Source organism: Cygnus olor, chromosome 3, assembly GCF_009769625.2.
Source record: "Cygnus olor isolate bCygOlo1 chromosome 3, bCygOlo1.pri.v2, whole genome shotgun sequence".
Lineage (NCBI taxonomy): Eukaryota > Metazoa > Chordata > Aves > Anseriformes > Anatidae > Cygnus > Cygnus olor.
The window spans coordinates 19,843,620-19,859,393 of record NC_049171.1 but is presented as its reverse complement, the minus strand read 5'-3'; the positions used below and the strand labels follow the sequence as shown (position 1 = coordinate 19,859,393).

Sequence of the window (15,774 nt, the reverse complement as noted above, 5' to 3'; positions counted from 1 at the left end):
CCTACAGCTAGGAGCAAAGCCATGCAAATTCTCTTTTCTCCTAATAATACTGCTGCAAACCTGTGCTTGAAAGTTAATTCAGAGTAAGGGTAAGTATGATTTTGAAATACATGGGCTTTTCTTCAGTAATTTGGGGTGAACACACTTGTTTCTGAAGAAGAGTGTCCTGTTGCTGGTTGGTCTTACAAAATGGGAACCACTAATTCTCTCAAGAATATCTGCCACTCAGTCACTGAAGAGCAAGATTTCTAGTCAGGGTTTGCAGAACAGCCAAGAAAAGTGACTTGATTTCTTTGGCTTCTTGTATGTGAAAAGAGGTCAGAGAGAAGCAATTGAAGACAATAGCACAGGTTTAGCATTTTGGAATTCTTTACCTTAGAAGGTATCTTCAAAAGCTCTTGCAACTGGTCTAGCTTTTCTATTTATGATGTAATGCAAATTTTAACACAAATTTAAATTTATATTATGCCAAATGTTGAATACTTTAAAATGTATTATTTAAAGTAGGGATTTTTCTCCCTGTTAAAGGATTTACGTTATGGTTAGGTAAGTAGCCTAACTGGTTGCCTTGAACACCATAAAATTATCAATAGCACATTCTTGAACTGCTGTCTCTATGTTGCTACTTCTTCAGACAATTCATGCTGTGCTCTTTTGTACTATGTACATCTTATCCTTGGTGAAGAAAATACCAAAGGCTCTAGTGGGAACAGCAGTATGATCTTGAATGTGTCCTTTCCTGAGTTTCCTGGAGGTTGTGATGACTTCAAAATCTACAAATCTGGAATACTCAAAAAGTTCAGCACCTCTACAAGAAAGACTCAGAAAAAAACCTATCAGATTAGGACTACTAAAAGCAGAGGAAACAACTAAAAACTTCCAATAGTCTGTGGCCTTACAATCTACTACTGTTGTTGGGAAGAAGGTGTACCTCCTGGCTTTAGACACTCCTTAGCTATTCTGTTTATCTGTTTTTCATTGAACATAACTGTTCAACTTGTACACTCACACATAATTCATCAGAAGAAGTAACCTAGAAGAGTAGGAACAGGGATAGTTGGACGTAAAGTAAAAAAGAAAGGAAAGGCTGAGTGGGAAGGATGGAAAGAATAACAGCTTGAAGAAGTTCCAATTTACATGCTCTCTTTCAAATAGTTCATTTAATATTGCTATGAAAGACTGAGCCTACAGAAACATCTGTGATATTTCTAGCCCTTTATAATTTAGAAAGAAACAGGAGTCCCATCTCTAACAAGAGTTCTCTCAGCCTAGCATTACGGCAAAGCCATAAATGAGAATACGATGGTAAACATCTTTGAGTTATACAGAAAATATATAAAGGGGTTAATGAGGTCTCATAAGTTTGGAAAAAAAAAATCATCCAAATGACAGAAATGTAATGGGCTTGAATTTTCTTCACACAATTAACAGCTTTTCTCTTAGTCTTCTGTTTCAAAAGAGAAACGAAGAAGATTATTTTCAGTGCATATTCAATAAGGTAAGATAAGTTAAGCCAGGAATTTAGTGTAAAATGTGTTTATGAGGACTAACTTCACCATAAGTCTAAGAGGTATGTTTTGTTCCATGCACACTCACTATGCTGTACCTATTAGTAATGTGAACAAGGGTTATTTTAGTATAAAGTTCCTATATTGGAGGACTTTAAATCTCTTCTGAATGTATGGTTTCTATCTGAAAACATGTGCCATCCAATAACAAGGACAGGTTAACGTTTGGAAAAGGGGATCAAGCCCTCAAGGGTTTCACTTCTCTAGACAGCTGAAGCACAGGAACTACTTTCTATTTTGGGGGTGAAGAGTCAACAGCAAAAGAGTAAAATCCTTCAGTTTTTATTTTATGAAAACAAACATCTTTTTCCCTCTAGGCCTACAAACATTTGTCAGAAGCCCAAGTGAGGAAATGTGAAAATACTGAGTGTGAATTATATCATACTGTAAGAGGAAGTCTGGTCTAGTGAGAAGGCTAATGAACACTACAGCTAAGGGAAATCCAGTTTTGTTACTGATTTATCATGTGAGTTTATACTAATTTTGAGCAGCTTCTCAGGCATGCTGTAAGTTTTGGTGTGATTGACTTGAGACTCATGCTCCATCTACATTGACTTTTAAGTATAACTTCACCATTTACTTGAGCCTTAAATTACCCTTAGGCCTGCAATGTTAAGCAAAGCTTAATGGCATACTGAAGCGAAAATTCTTATTGCAAGTCCAGTCAAGAACCTATCTGCAAGAAGGACAGGTCGAGCACAACTAGAGCTATGTTACAAGTACTCATCCTACTGCCTTGAGGTAGTCTCAGAAGACAGGCAGTGGACAGACAAATTAGCCCTAATGAAGTAATACTTAGGAGTGAACAATGTCTTCTGTACCCTTCCCAGCACTCTGAGAACTATAAACACTGAGTTGCAAGTCTGTATTGCTGCACGATGCAACAAGATGTTTAGGGTCTTGGAGCACTTGATAAATAAGGCTGCCAGAGCTGGGCTTGTTCACTAGGAAGAGAATGATCTTATCGCGTAAGAAACAATCTTATTTCTGTCTACAAATACCTAACAGGAGGGTGTTGGTGAAGGCGTAGCAGAAGTTTTCTCAGAGGTGCACAGCTGAAGAATATGGAGGTAGCAGGGACCAAGTTCAGCGCAAGAAAGTCCAACTCATTAAAAATAAATAAATAAATACCACAAGGCTGGGCAAACCCTGGAACAGGTTGTGGGATCTCCAGCCTTGGAGACACTCAACAAGGTTCTGAGCAACTTGCTCCAAATGGATTATTGGCCTGAGCAGGAGTTTGGAGCAGATAACTTCTGGAGGTAATTTTGCATGATTTTATAGGTCTGAATAGATCCTTAATGCTCTATCAGAGAGCATACTCTTGGCCTCTTACGGGAGCACAGACACAACTTTTCATTACTGATTTCCGGGAAGACCAAGCCCTATTATTCTACTTGATTTCCAACCCTTTCTTGATAATTCAAGTTCAACCATCAGCTAATTCTTTGTATAAAATTTCAACAATTCGATTTAAAATGATGATTATGAAGTCCAGTTTGCCCAGTTAATGAATGCTCAGAGAGGGACTGTGTAGCCTGAGATAACGTTCCCAGTTTCTGCTCCAGGCATTCAACTGCCTCTGCTTCTGACCTTTCTGTCCCTCTTGACAGGGTATTGCAGCTGTCTGGATAGAAGTAAGAGAAACAACTGAGCTTTCAGCATGGTATTCAATGACCTGAAATGGGTGCCATTTCACCCTAACCTGTCAAACTGTATGAAGCAGTTTGCACTTCATGTGAACAAAGGAGACATCCTTTCAGTCAGGGCAGGAACCTCTGATAAGACCATTAAAACTGTTCCAAGTTAAACTACTCCTTGTGCTGGAATCTGAGACTGTATTTGAACAGCACTTAAGTAATAATTCCAGCTTCATAAGAATGTTCCAAGGTATCATTAACTATAGCACTCGGAAAATGAATTGTGCTTTTTATTGTCAGGTGATATTCTCTAGTGTCTTTTCTTACTTTGGCGCTCCTTACTTTCTCCTAAGGTTAACAAAGGCAGAAAGGCCAGGCTTTTGTACAGTTTCCCCTTCTGTAACTCCCATAAGATTAGGCAGTGCAAGCTTGGTTTATACTGTAAACATTTCATGAAAGAACCACTTTAATTTTGTAGTCTAACAGCTGCAGGAATTGTTTCCTAAACAGCCGTGCAGAGTGCTGGAGAGGTCGGAGGTTACAAACAGGGATAAATGGCTGTACAGCACAATGGTACTGTGAGGCTGCACAGTGTAGTGTATAAAACAGCTCGCTCTCTCCCAGAAACACTTGCTCCCGATTGGGAATACAGGCAGAGAAAGAAGTGCTCATGCTCTATTATATCCTAGGACTCAGAGCTCTCATACTCTGTAGAATTGGAAAAGTAGAGTTGAGTGAGAGGCTAACAACTTTGTCTTACACACTTTTTGTAAGAAAGAGGTTTCCTTCTTATTTTTATTTATTTATTTTAACAAAACACTTCCTCTTCCAAAATCACTTGTTGCTTTTGTGTGCTTATAGCCAAATATCCCTGAGTATCTATTTACTGCTCCTTATTCTCATTTCTAATTCACTCAGTTAGTTTTGATACAGATCTCATGTAAACATTGATTAATTATTTTCTCTCTTCAGGTTTTCTATTTCCAAGGTGAGTATTTACATCTTGTATTCAATCAATTTTATTTATTTTTTAAAAACACTATCCTCATAAAGATTCCTGCTAATTAACTGCCCCCTGACAAGGATTTGGAGAATAATACCTGGGCAGGAACGCAGCTGAAACACAAATTCTCTGTCTTGATTAGCTCAGAAGTTGTGATCCTCAGGTATATACTACATGGAAGAAGAGCATCTTATGAAACCCCTGGCAATGAATCAGGGATAGGCAGAATTCCAGTCTGAGCGCCCATACAGCCACAGGAAATCCATAAATTTCAAGATGATTACAACATCTCAAGACGGTCAAATGAAAGACTGTGGAACAGGTTAGCCATCAAACTACACCCTTCATAAATGTCTCCTATAGTTTGCCACTTCCCAGTACTCATTGTGCACTGTACCCCTCATACAGAATTTAATCCGTTAGTTGTGTGTTTAGAATGTGCTGTATTTACCTTTTTTATGCTAAGGGAAATTTATCAACGAGCCTGGTCCCAGGGAGAAAAAAATCACCCTTTCATTAAATACCATAAATACCATACAATGAATTACAGTTGCTTTACTTTGGAATGGAAAATATTTTCATTGATGTGAACAGACAAAAAGCTTTTCTTACCTTAAAGACATTTCCACTTCATTCTTGATTATATAAGGATTTATATGAAGACATACACACATTTGGTCTGTTATACATTAACAATCACAAGATTTTTTTCAAAAAATGGAGATAAATGGTCCTTTTATGTTTACTATTACCTCTTTTTAAACCAGTAGCATTTACTGTGGGTTCAGTATGCTTAATACCATCATTTCAAAAAAGAATTAAAATCAGGTAAAATCTGGTTAAAACATTGTATTCTGGATATAAATTTTGTATATAAATTGGTAAACAATTACTTCTCATATGAATTAAATATTACTCATTTTTTTTAATTTGTGGAGTTTTATCGTATTAAATAGAAGTCAACAAAGTTAAGAGCTTCCTTACCAAGATTTTATTAATACCTCTAAATGTTTTCTTCTAAAACAAGTAATGATTTAATGGGACCCCGCCTATGACAACAACAACCTGAAACTGCTTTTGTCTAGTGTAAGGAGTGCAAATTCTGCTCATGGGGATATGCATGGAATTTGGCCTTGTAATATTGTTCTCACTCCATTAGAAAAAAAAAAAAAAAGCTGCTCAGGGCCAGCTTTTTATGACTACCAAACATAATCTCAGATCACAAAGCCAACTAAGTCTGGATCAAGCCTCAGACTGTCTCAGAAACATTGGAGGTCCTTTTCTGTAAATGACTTCTGAGGATTAAATTTTAGCTGGCTTTTAAAAATAAAGAAAAATAATAATTCCATTCTCTCAGATTCTTTACACTTAAGTCACAAGTGTACTGGGTGTTATTAAAAAACAAGGCTTGCCCCTCCTCCACTGCACCTATACTTTTGGAACATACTTACGCTTTCCTGACAGATGTTTCTTGATTAGTGCATCAGAGGAAAACAAATCACCACCTACAATGGTTCCTGGAGAAGCCTTGAGAAGAAACCCATAATCTATATTTTTAAATGATTTTGTTATTTAAATACAATTTTTATGAATTCCCTGTTGTTTTATTTTTTTTTCCATAATTTATTTATAAATTTTATTCAAGGGGAACAAACCAGCAATGTATCTCTGCAGTATCCAGAGAGTACCCAACATTCACAGCTTTTATAACCAAACTTATTTGTGAAATGTGCAGTAGTTAAAATAGCAGATATTGAATTCACACCCTTAAAAAGTATAACCCTGGTACTTAAACGAAAAATATATAAATATTTGTAAGAAATGTCCAACATAGTTTTTTCATTTTTTATATCTATCATATGCTCACATCTGCATTATAAATTCAGATCATATAGCCAAAAAGGAAATTATATGTAGTTTACATATTAAACTCTGAATTCAGCATTCAGTAGACTGCATTTAACACAGGGTCATTTTAGTTCTTTAAGTATTGTCAGTTTATACAAGCAAACAAAAAATCTCTAAGCTCATTCATTGTTTAGTAGGAAAAAATGAATTAAATTGTAATTTTCATTCACTAAGTCGCTTTAATTTTTTTTTTTTTTTTGGTGTGAATTATGTGTTCAAGAAAAAAGCCAGACTGACTGGCCCGGAAAAAAATAGTTATTTACCTGTAAAAAAACAAAGCAAAACAACAAAGAATGACTGTGGTTTGGTTTTCTTATAAAGTGTGTCTGTATGATTTGATTCCTTTCCTACTTAATACAGAAGTGCTCCAGTATCTAATCTTTTGAATGAATTATATTTATAGCTCTTTTAAGCTGATCGTATGCTTTCATAATGATGTCCCCATTAAACTGCAGCCTAAAAATTTGGAAACTGTATTCCACTCATCTCAGCATAGTGCTGTCTCTGAAGTTTGAAGATGGCATTTTAAATATCACTCTGACTACTTTACAGCTGATTGTTTAAATAAAGCAATATAAATAGTATAATTCTGGAAATAACTTTTTTTTTTTTTTATATAGACTCAATTATTTTCAGGCCCCAACTTTTTCCCTTTTTACCACAGTCCAAAAAATAAATAAATAACAATAGTAATGTGCTTCTCCAGCAGTCCTCCTCTGCCTCTTTTTTATTACAGGAAATAGATACTGCTGGAGCTGAGTGCAGTGTAAGCACAGTTGAGCTTACACATTATAAAACTAATTAATGATGGCCAGTGCTAACACATTCCTCAAAATCTAAGGTTGTTTCACACAGTGTACACCAAATAAGTCCATGCTGAAAGAGCACAGTGTTATCTGTAGGAGAGAAACCAGTAGACTTCGAAGCAGTGGAAATTCTCTGTGTGTTAGGGTAGAAGAGCAATTTTTACATGCAGATGAGCAAATGTAAATTCCACTTACTGGGAATACAAAAATATTGTAAAATAAGGTTATGATGAGGTGTTTATGAGGGATATGGGATATTTTAGGGATATAAAACATTGATATAGAAACTACAGTGCTGCAAAAAATGTGTGCCACATAAAGTCCCAATAGCACTTAGATAAAAAATAAAGGAGTGAACTTAACCACATGGCAAAATTAGATGTTACTGTGCAGATACAGACACCAAGTAATCGAGTTAGCAATTGGCCACTCTAAGAAACCAAACAATGCAAGGGATTTTGTAACTTCAAAGATTTAAATAAGGCAATCAACATGAATGCTAACCCAAGAGAGCAGCTGAGGGCATCTGCCCAGATCATCACTGTTGTATTTTAGTGTAACTCCACTGAAGGCAATGGAGCTATGCTAATTTACACCAACTGAGGATCCAGGCAATCATATTTAGGACTTCAAGTGACAATATTACTTTTATTTTGTGGTATATATTAAGGGTTTTGGCAAGTCTGACCAAACACAGAAAGTGCAAAACACTGCACTTTTATTTCCCCTTTTAGCAACCGTGTAGTTTATGCAACTTCCCATGGGGATTGCCTCAGCACTTGGGATATACCACAGCATCATGTTGCAGATCTTTGCGGATCTGGATGGAATGAGCAATTGGTTATGATCTGTTGGTTTGAAGCAAAAAATGATCAACATCACAATGGGAGTTTGCACAATAACCAAATTGTGCCAAAGAAAAGACCCTGAATTGAATACAAGCAAATGCCAGGCTGAATGAGATTAATTATGTAGGACACATTCAATGACAAAGAGATATGACCAAACCCAAGAAGGCAGAGGTAACTGTACAAATGGAAAGACTCCAAGACAAGAAGGCCTTAGAGAGATTCATTGGGCATGTTAACATAACTAAGCAATTCATTGATAATTAATCACAATTAAGTGCTCCTCTCAGAATAGCTGCTTAGGGACTGCACAGAATGGCACTGGAATGACTGACAAGAGAAAAGTTTTGAAAATTAAAATGAATCATCAAATAAGCATTCACACTGAAATAACTGTTGATTAGTGAAGAGCCTTGGAACTAAGGGTAGCATCTTCAAACTGTTTTTGTTGTTATTGCAGACACTAAATTCCACTTTCAATGTAAGGGATATATAAATTGCAGGGATGTGGATTCCCAGTGCTTACACTCTTTTTGAAAACAAACTTTAGACTCATAAGTCATACAGGTTGTTTGAAAAAAAAATATTTTAATTCAGTCAACATTCATCTGAATTGAGACTATTCCAGGTTATAAATAAAAGGCAAAGGCTTTAAAACACTGATTATAATCCAAACAGCAGAAGACGTATGGCTAACAGTATCTTTTATTTTAAATAATTAAGTGCATAGAGAAGAAAGAGGCCATAAACTATTTGAGTATTTTAAATGCCATTGTGCACATTAAAGCCTCTAATTCCAGAGTGTTTCATGGTATTGAAAACTTACTAAGGCCCTGATTCTGCAAGGTGCTTCATGCAAACAATTTTGTGCCTGCATGGAACATTTCACAGTATCAGAGGTACTGATATGCAGATGACTTGTAAGGAGCTTTTAGAGAGTACATGCTTTTAAGACTACCTTTCAGTGATGAAAACAATGATGAAGGGTCTTATGTAAACAGAACTCAAGTATTTTTAATTTTGGAGACAAAAGTTGACAAAGTTAAGTGAGAAAAATGGAATGACTCAACCTTACCAGAGTCTGAATGAGTTATTCTAACAGAAAAAAGCCCAGCCACTTCCATATGTAAAACTTATTGCGACTATAGAGATGAGGTTGCTGCAGATGATGGGTTTCTATACAAAGGACATTATCATAACACCACACAACATGAGGTTGGAAATGCTAGGTATAACCTACAGTGCCCATTTGAGTATTGAGAAGTGCAGGAACAGAGCCCAAGGTGTTCTGTTCTGGCCAGGCATGCATGCTGCCATCAAAGATAAGGTATCCAAGTGGAAATCTGCAATAAATACAGGAAACAAAAATGCAAAAAAAAACCCACTGAAACCACATGAGATTCCTAATTTCACTTGGCCCAAGGATCTAGTTGAACAAAATGGGAAAGATTATTCCTTATAGGGGAACTAATATTAGGGATCTATGTTCCTTGGTTTGTTTTTAATAATTTAAATTAGATTTGCACACTAACTTGCAATTTAATAACACATTGTAAACTGTAGTTTATTTTACCATAGCATTGCAGACAAGTTAATAAAATACTGTTATTTACAAATGACTTGCTCTAGTCATTTTTAACATTACACCAAATACATCATGTCTGGTCCTTGCAATCACATTTTCATATAGAAATTAGATAAAACATCAAGAAACTTAAAAAATATTTGAAGATTCAAAGAATACTTACTCAGCATCAAGTATTGAATTGTAACACAAAATCACTTACTAGGCTCAACAACTTTAGTATTCAAGAAAAATTGAAATGGCAACTTCTACTAAGTTTCCCACATAATAAAAAAAAAAAAAAAAAAAAAAGACAAACAACAGAAAACTAGGGAAAGGGAAAAAAAAAGATAACATGAATGGAAGTGATTATTACTCTTGAAACAAAGACTAGTTTTCTAAGAGAAAAATGAGTGAAAACTGTATAATGGGTCATAGCCTTCCAAATGTCAGTCTTGCTGAGTTCTTATAAGTGGACAGACTCAGTCTAAGCAGGAAAAGGAAAGGAAAGGAAAGGAAAGGGAAAGGAAAGGAAAGGAAAGGAAAGGAAAGGAAAGGAAGGAAAGGAAAGGAAAGGAAAGGAAAGGAAAGGAAAGGAAAGGAAAGGAAAGGAAAGGAAAGGAAAGGAAAGGAAAGGAAAGGAAAGGAAAGGAAAGGAAAGGAAAGGAAAGGAAAGGAAAGGAAAGGAAAGGAAAGGGAAGGAGCAAGGCAAGAGGTAATACTCCTGTACAGATGAAGCAACAAATATACACCCAGGCAGTGAATTTCCTGCCTGTAAAAAGTAAAATTTTATATCAAGTGGCAAACACAGGATGTAGGTGGAGAAACCACTTCAGCAGCTAAACAGATCTCTGCAGAAATAACTGTTCTGACTAGAAAAAGTGACTGTGTATTGGGAGAGCTATCAAAGTTAAAGAGGATAGATACTGATCAATAATGCCCAATAATAGTCTCGTTATCTGTCTAAAGATGGGAGTGTTTCCACAGTGTTTTATTAATTATCCTGTTTATTTTTGTCTCTACATTTCAATTCTGTATTTGGAGAAGGCTTACTATTATTATTATTATTATTATTTTCCAGATGACTAAATCAAGGAAGCAAATATTACTTCTTTTCCAGTACTATTTGATTTTATATATTAAGCATTATAAATAAAACATGAGCTTATCCATCTCTGTGAGGATATCCCTTCTCCCCAGTTGCCAGTTTTTGTTAAGAAAACTGCAGTAAAATTATTTAGTAAACCAATAAAAAGTGAATATTTAAAGTTATACTAACATGGAAGATTTTTCCTATAAGTGTGAGCTAAGCTAATCCTTTCTATCCAGAAAACAGTACTGCATGTAGTTATTCCTCCTTGAAAAGTTGTGGTGAACCTTTTAAGCCAGGGAGGCTTCAGAGAAGCTCACTTTTCCATTTGGACTTAGTGGAGGACAATGCTAGGATGACACAACTGGGAATGAGGAGACAAGGCTAAAGGGAAGATAAGAGTAAGAGTAGAGGATGAACACCAAGATATGAAAATTAGCGCAGAGTGACAGGGAGAGAAGGAGGCACATAAATTCCAAATCTTTCTTTATTGTAGAGAATGCACAAAAACAGACTCAGTTCCTCACTTTCAGTTAAGAAGAGAAGTGGAAAAGAAAAGCTTTCAGGCTTCATTGCATAGAGGGAAACGAGACTGTCCTCCTCCCTGTAAGTGCTGTAGGGTAATGCCAAAAGATGTCCTTCACAGAAACAATAATGACATGCAAAATCTACATAAAGACACAGATGTTTGGGGTCTGAAGTAATGGGAGTATTATATATCATCTATGTATCCAGACTTGTAGGCACTTGGTTGAACTGGAAATCTTTCTGAGGTTCAGATTCTTTAATATAAGCACTATGTGATTTCCTGACAGAAAACTGACCCAAAGGACAAAGGGTAAATATTGATAATTTGACAGTCAGTTCTACAGTAGTGCAAGATAATGTTTAGTTACCTACGGCTTTTTAAGAAGTATCAGTATTTTTACATCAAAGTAGGATCAGAACTAAATTTGTCATTTCCATGGAATCTCTGGAACCAGTTTCTCTGGTTAATGGGCTGGCAGTATTCTGAGTATAAAGGTTCTCAGTCAGCATGATACATTTTGTCTGGGATTGATTTACTGATCATCGATACATTTCTTTTAAAAACATTTTTTTTCTTTTAAATAAAATTAAAAGAGCTTTAAATGTTGCCTTTTATAGTATTTATAATTCTACAATGGGATTACAGTTCTGAAGCAACTGTAAGTGTTAGGAAGAACTTCTATGAAAAGAAGCAAATAAGGAAAAATGATGAGGAAAGGCCTCTAGGTAAGATTAAACTGGATTTAACTTACGAATATTTTAATATTGGTGGCTGTCACTAGGTGGGCTCTTAATTGCTTTCCCATGATAGTTAAGTTTACTCATCAATATAGCATTCCTAGATCTTTTAAAAATAAGTTGCTTTTTACAAGCATTATAATTCAAATCTCAATGTTGGAAAGGCTTGGATTCTTGACAGGCATTAATTTCTTCATAGACCCTTAAAGCTGTTGACGTCCTTTTTGCCACACCAGTAACTGAGAATTCAAACCACATAAAATATTTCATTATTTCTGTTTTGTTATGTCAATGAGATCATTGACCAGACTGTGTAACTGCTTTGGCCTGTCAACAAACTCTGCACAAAGACTCAAGTTTTCAGGTGAACTTTCAGTGAAAGAAGAGAATCACACAATCTGCTCAGTAACCCAAAGCAAGAAGCCTTATATCAGCAAATTATGGTTGGCAAGGAATAATTAGGACAACCCTGGAACAATTTAACTGAAAGTCACATTACTTTTCTGGTAGCAAGGAAATGTAGTTGATAGAGCTTATAGAGCCACAATAACCAAAAGGCGACACAGTGAACATAATTATTAAGCAAAATATTTTTTGTCTAAGCTTTACAGATTCTCCTGTTACTTTGATTATGAATAGAATATGAACATTATCTGAAGTTTCCAGTGTCTGCTATTTTTAATTTCGGTTGGGTGTTAAAAAAAAATCTGAGTTCTAGCAGAATTCTAATTAGGAAGGTGCATTATACATAATTTGTGTGTATTGTTAAAGTACACACAATAATATTGTGGCTTTGTAGAATGTGATATGAAGGCTATACTAGCACATATGCAATATTTCTACATGAGCTATGCATGGCAAATTGATAAAATTATGAAATCATCCCACAATATGCAGTCCAGAAATTCAATCCCTATACTAAACTATCATCTCTTCTACTGCACTACCAATTGTTGACTAAACCTCACACGTTAGATAAATATTTTCCAGAAATTTTACAAAGGTTGAAGTCTTTATGGATGACTGGAAATAACTATATGAAAACCAGAACGAGGAATAAAAGATGAAGAGAGAGGAACAGTACAGATTGAAAGGAACAGGACAGAAGGGAACTCAGCTTGGGATATAGGCAAATAGTGTGTATATATTTCTCTCTAAAGCCTGGGGCAGGAGCCAAGGTTACTGATACTCACTACTCTTCTGCTATCAGCAAATATGTATGAAACACATTAGCAAAGTTCCCTACCTCCTTCTGGTGCCAATCCATGCAGAGTGTTATACCTTTTACTGCTGTTTACTATCACAGTAATTCAGTTGACCTATGTAGCAGATTCCAAAAGTTCTCATGATGCTAGTGGCCTGACAGAGTGCCAGCAGGATCCCGCATTATGGGAGTTGTGCTTCTTTTCAGCTTGCTCTTTTTAAAAGCAAGGAAATTATACCCCCAAACCTCACACACAAAAATATAACAAATGTAGATGAAGTACTTCACAGTTTAAAAATTCCCAAATCAAAGTTGCTTATGTAGCTTTGGTTTAGCTGCTTCGTGCATATACATAATCATATACATGATCACATCTTCTCCGCTATTAGGCAGAGAACAAGAGCAGAAATGAAAGTTGTATAAAGGATGCTGTCATCCACAGGACTCCCACTTCCCTGCTTTTGAATATATTTCTTTGTACTAACTTCAGCATGATGGCTAAGAGGCAGAGAACAATAAAAATATGAATGTGATGGAGATAGGATATGGACTGATTAGATAAGGAGCTTAAGACATAGAGTAACGTAGAAAAAAATGATAAAGAAAACAAGACAGAGTGAATGGGCAAAGTGGAAGCTGGAACTGAATAAAGAGTCTGAGGTGGAGGAGAGAGGATATTCCCATTGCTGTGCTGGAACACCAGACTCTATTCTGCTTTTTTTTATATAGCTCATTCCTTTTCACAGATGGTCAACCACTCATTGTGTAGAGCTGCCGAATTCCCACAGCTTCAAGAGAATTCAATGGGTAGTTGGCTTTCAACATATACAGTTCTATATATCATGAAGAACCCTGACAAGTTGAGTCCTAGATGTCTCAAATTGTGCTATTAAAATTGCATGTTTAAGTTTTCTGTCTTTAAATTGGTGATAATACCAACCCTGACTTATTTCAATGTATAATTGCAGGTGAAAATAAATTAATTCCAAGTGAAAATAAATTAATCCCCTTATAACCAAGAAACACTCAGATGCAATGGTAGTGACAAATTTGTGAGTGAATTAGTAGATATAATCTGAGAGTACAGTTTGAGAAAAGTGCAGTGAGTAACAGACGGGGCCACACATGGGATAATGAAGAACATAGAGGAAATCCATTAGTTGTTTATGCAGTGACTACTGTCTGTCCCGTGCAACGTTATTTGTTGTCCTGTGGAAAAACATGTGATCAGAAACTGAAGGATTGCCTTGTAATGAAAATGCAAAAGAGAACCAAGTTAAGTTAGCCTATTTAAAATTCTCGCATTTCCTGACTTTTGAATTCATCTAACAGAATTTTAATGTGTTCATTGGGTACTATGATAACTGCTAAATAAATAATGGATGCTAACCTAAACTTGTAATTTTAAGTATGTATTAATCTTGTTCTATTTGTGTAGGCAAAACTCGCAATAGGTAGAGAGAATGGCATGAAAAATGATTGGAACTCAAGTTCAAGCTATCTTTTATTCACTCTGGTCTGTATTGGGTAGGCTTGACTACAGATGCTTTAGAAAATTAGAGGAGATGGGATAATTCAGGAGCACTTTCCCAACTCAAGTGTAAACTTTATAAAGGGTTAGAACAGCAAATTATGTGCTTAAAGTATTATTCATGCTGCTCCAACAGTCTTGTCTATGCTCCTACTACTTGACCTGTCCCAACCCAAAATACAGGCCCAAATCCGAGTTTCTCTGGGTTATTTGCCTGTATTCTGCTTATACTTATATATGTTCTTTGATCTCATTTACAGCCTTTCCACTGGCATATCACATAGCCTTCTAGCAGCAGATACCAGCATGATCTGAACTGGTTGTTCAGAAAAGTTAGTTTTGACTGGAGAGGTAATACATGTGATTTTTGTTCCTATTGTTTGCATTTAGTGACTAAATTAGATAAGACTAGAAAGAAAGCTAACTTCAGTAGCTTTCTCTTGCTTGCTTTCTCATCTTTCCATGAGTTTTTTTTTTTTTTCCATCCAAGTACTGAACTCGAGAAATGCTAGTTAAGGCACTCATGTATGATAAAGACAGAATATTGCTTATTCTTAGTAGCATAAGCTATTCATTCCTATTTTCCCTACTCAGTTTTCCCTTGTTATTTGTGAACATCTTCCATGTTACCCATACTACCATCTCAGGAATACCACTAACTCATAGCACAGAGAAATGCTATAGTTCTTCCACATATAGAATTCCAATCAAACATATGGTGCAGGAAGACAGATCAAAGCTAAGTCCTACAATTCTCTAACTTTCATAGCTCACAAATGTTATTCCAAATAACTGCAAGGAAATTGGAAAGAATGTGTGTTAAGTAGGGGAATAACTAAGTAGACACTAAAAAACATAGTCAAATGAGAAAATGCATTAAGCTGTTAACAGTGATACAAACCTGGGGAAGATTATGCAAGCATTTGGAATAAACAGACTGCTCTTTCTCCCCTCCAGTCTAACTCTGAGAAGCTACACCATTTTACTAGTTGTGTAATCAGAAGTATTTCATTAGTCTAATCCCATGAGATTTTTCTGTTCTAACTAGCAAGCTCAAATGTCCAGAAAAAAAATGAACAGGAGTTTAAATATCTAGTTTAAGCGTTCCATCCCTATCACTTAATGAATACACAAAAGAAAATACTATGTCATCAGACTTATGCACAGACCCAGTCTGTGTGGAATTTCTAGAGAATTCACATACATACTTTCCAAGCATGGATCAACCCCCTCTGCATCATCTAGCAGGTCTCCAGATGGATAGTGTTTCTAATTTCTGATGTAACTATACACAGTTTGTGGTCAGATAAATATTTATAAAGAAAATATTTGTTTTTTATATCTTA

General features: G+C 35.7%; 1 protein-coding gene across 1 annotated transcript in view; it reads right to left on the bottom strand.

The window, feature by feature from the left end:
* Positions 1–15,774, bottom strand: part of MYT1L (myelin transcription factor 1 like) — a 319,918-nt gene that overhangs the window by 40,725 nt on the left and 263,419 nt on the right.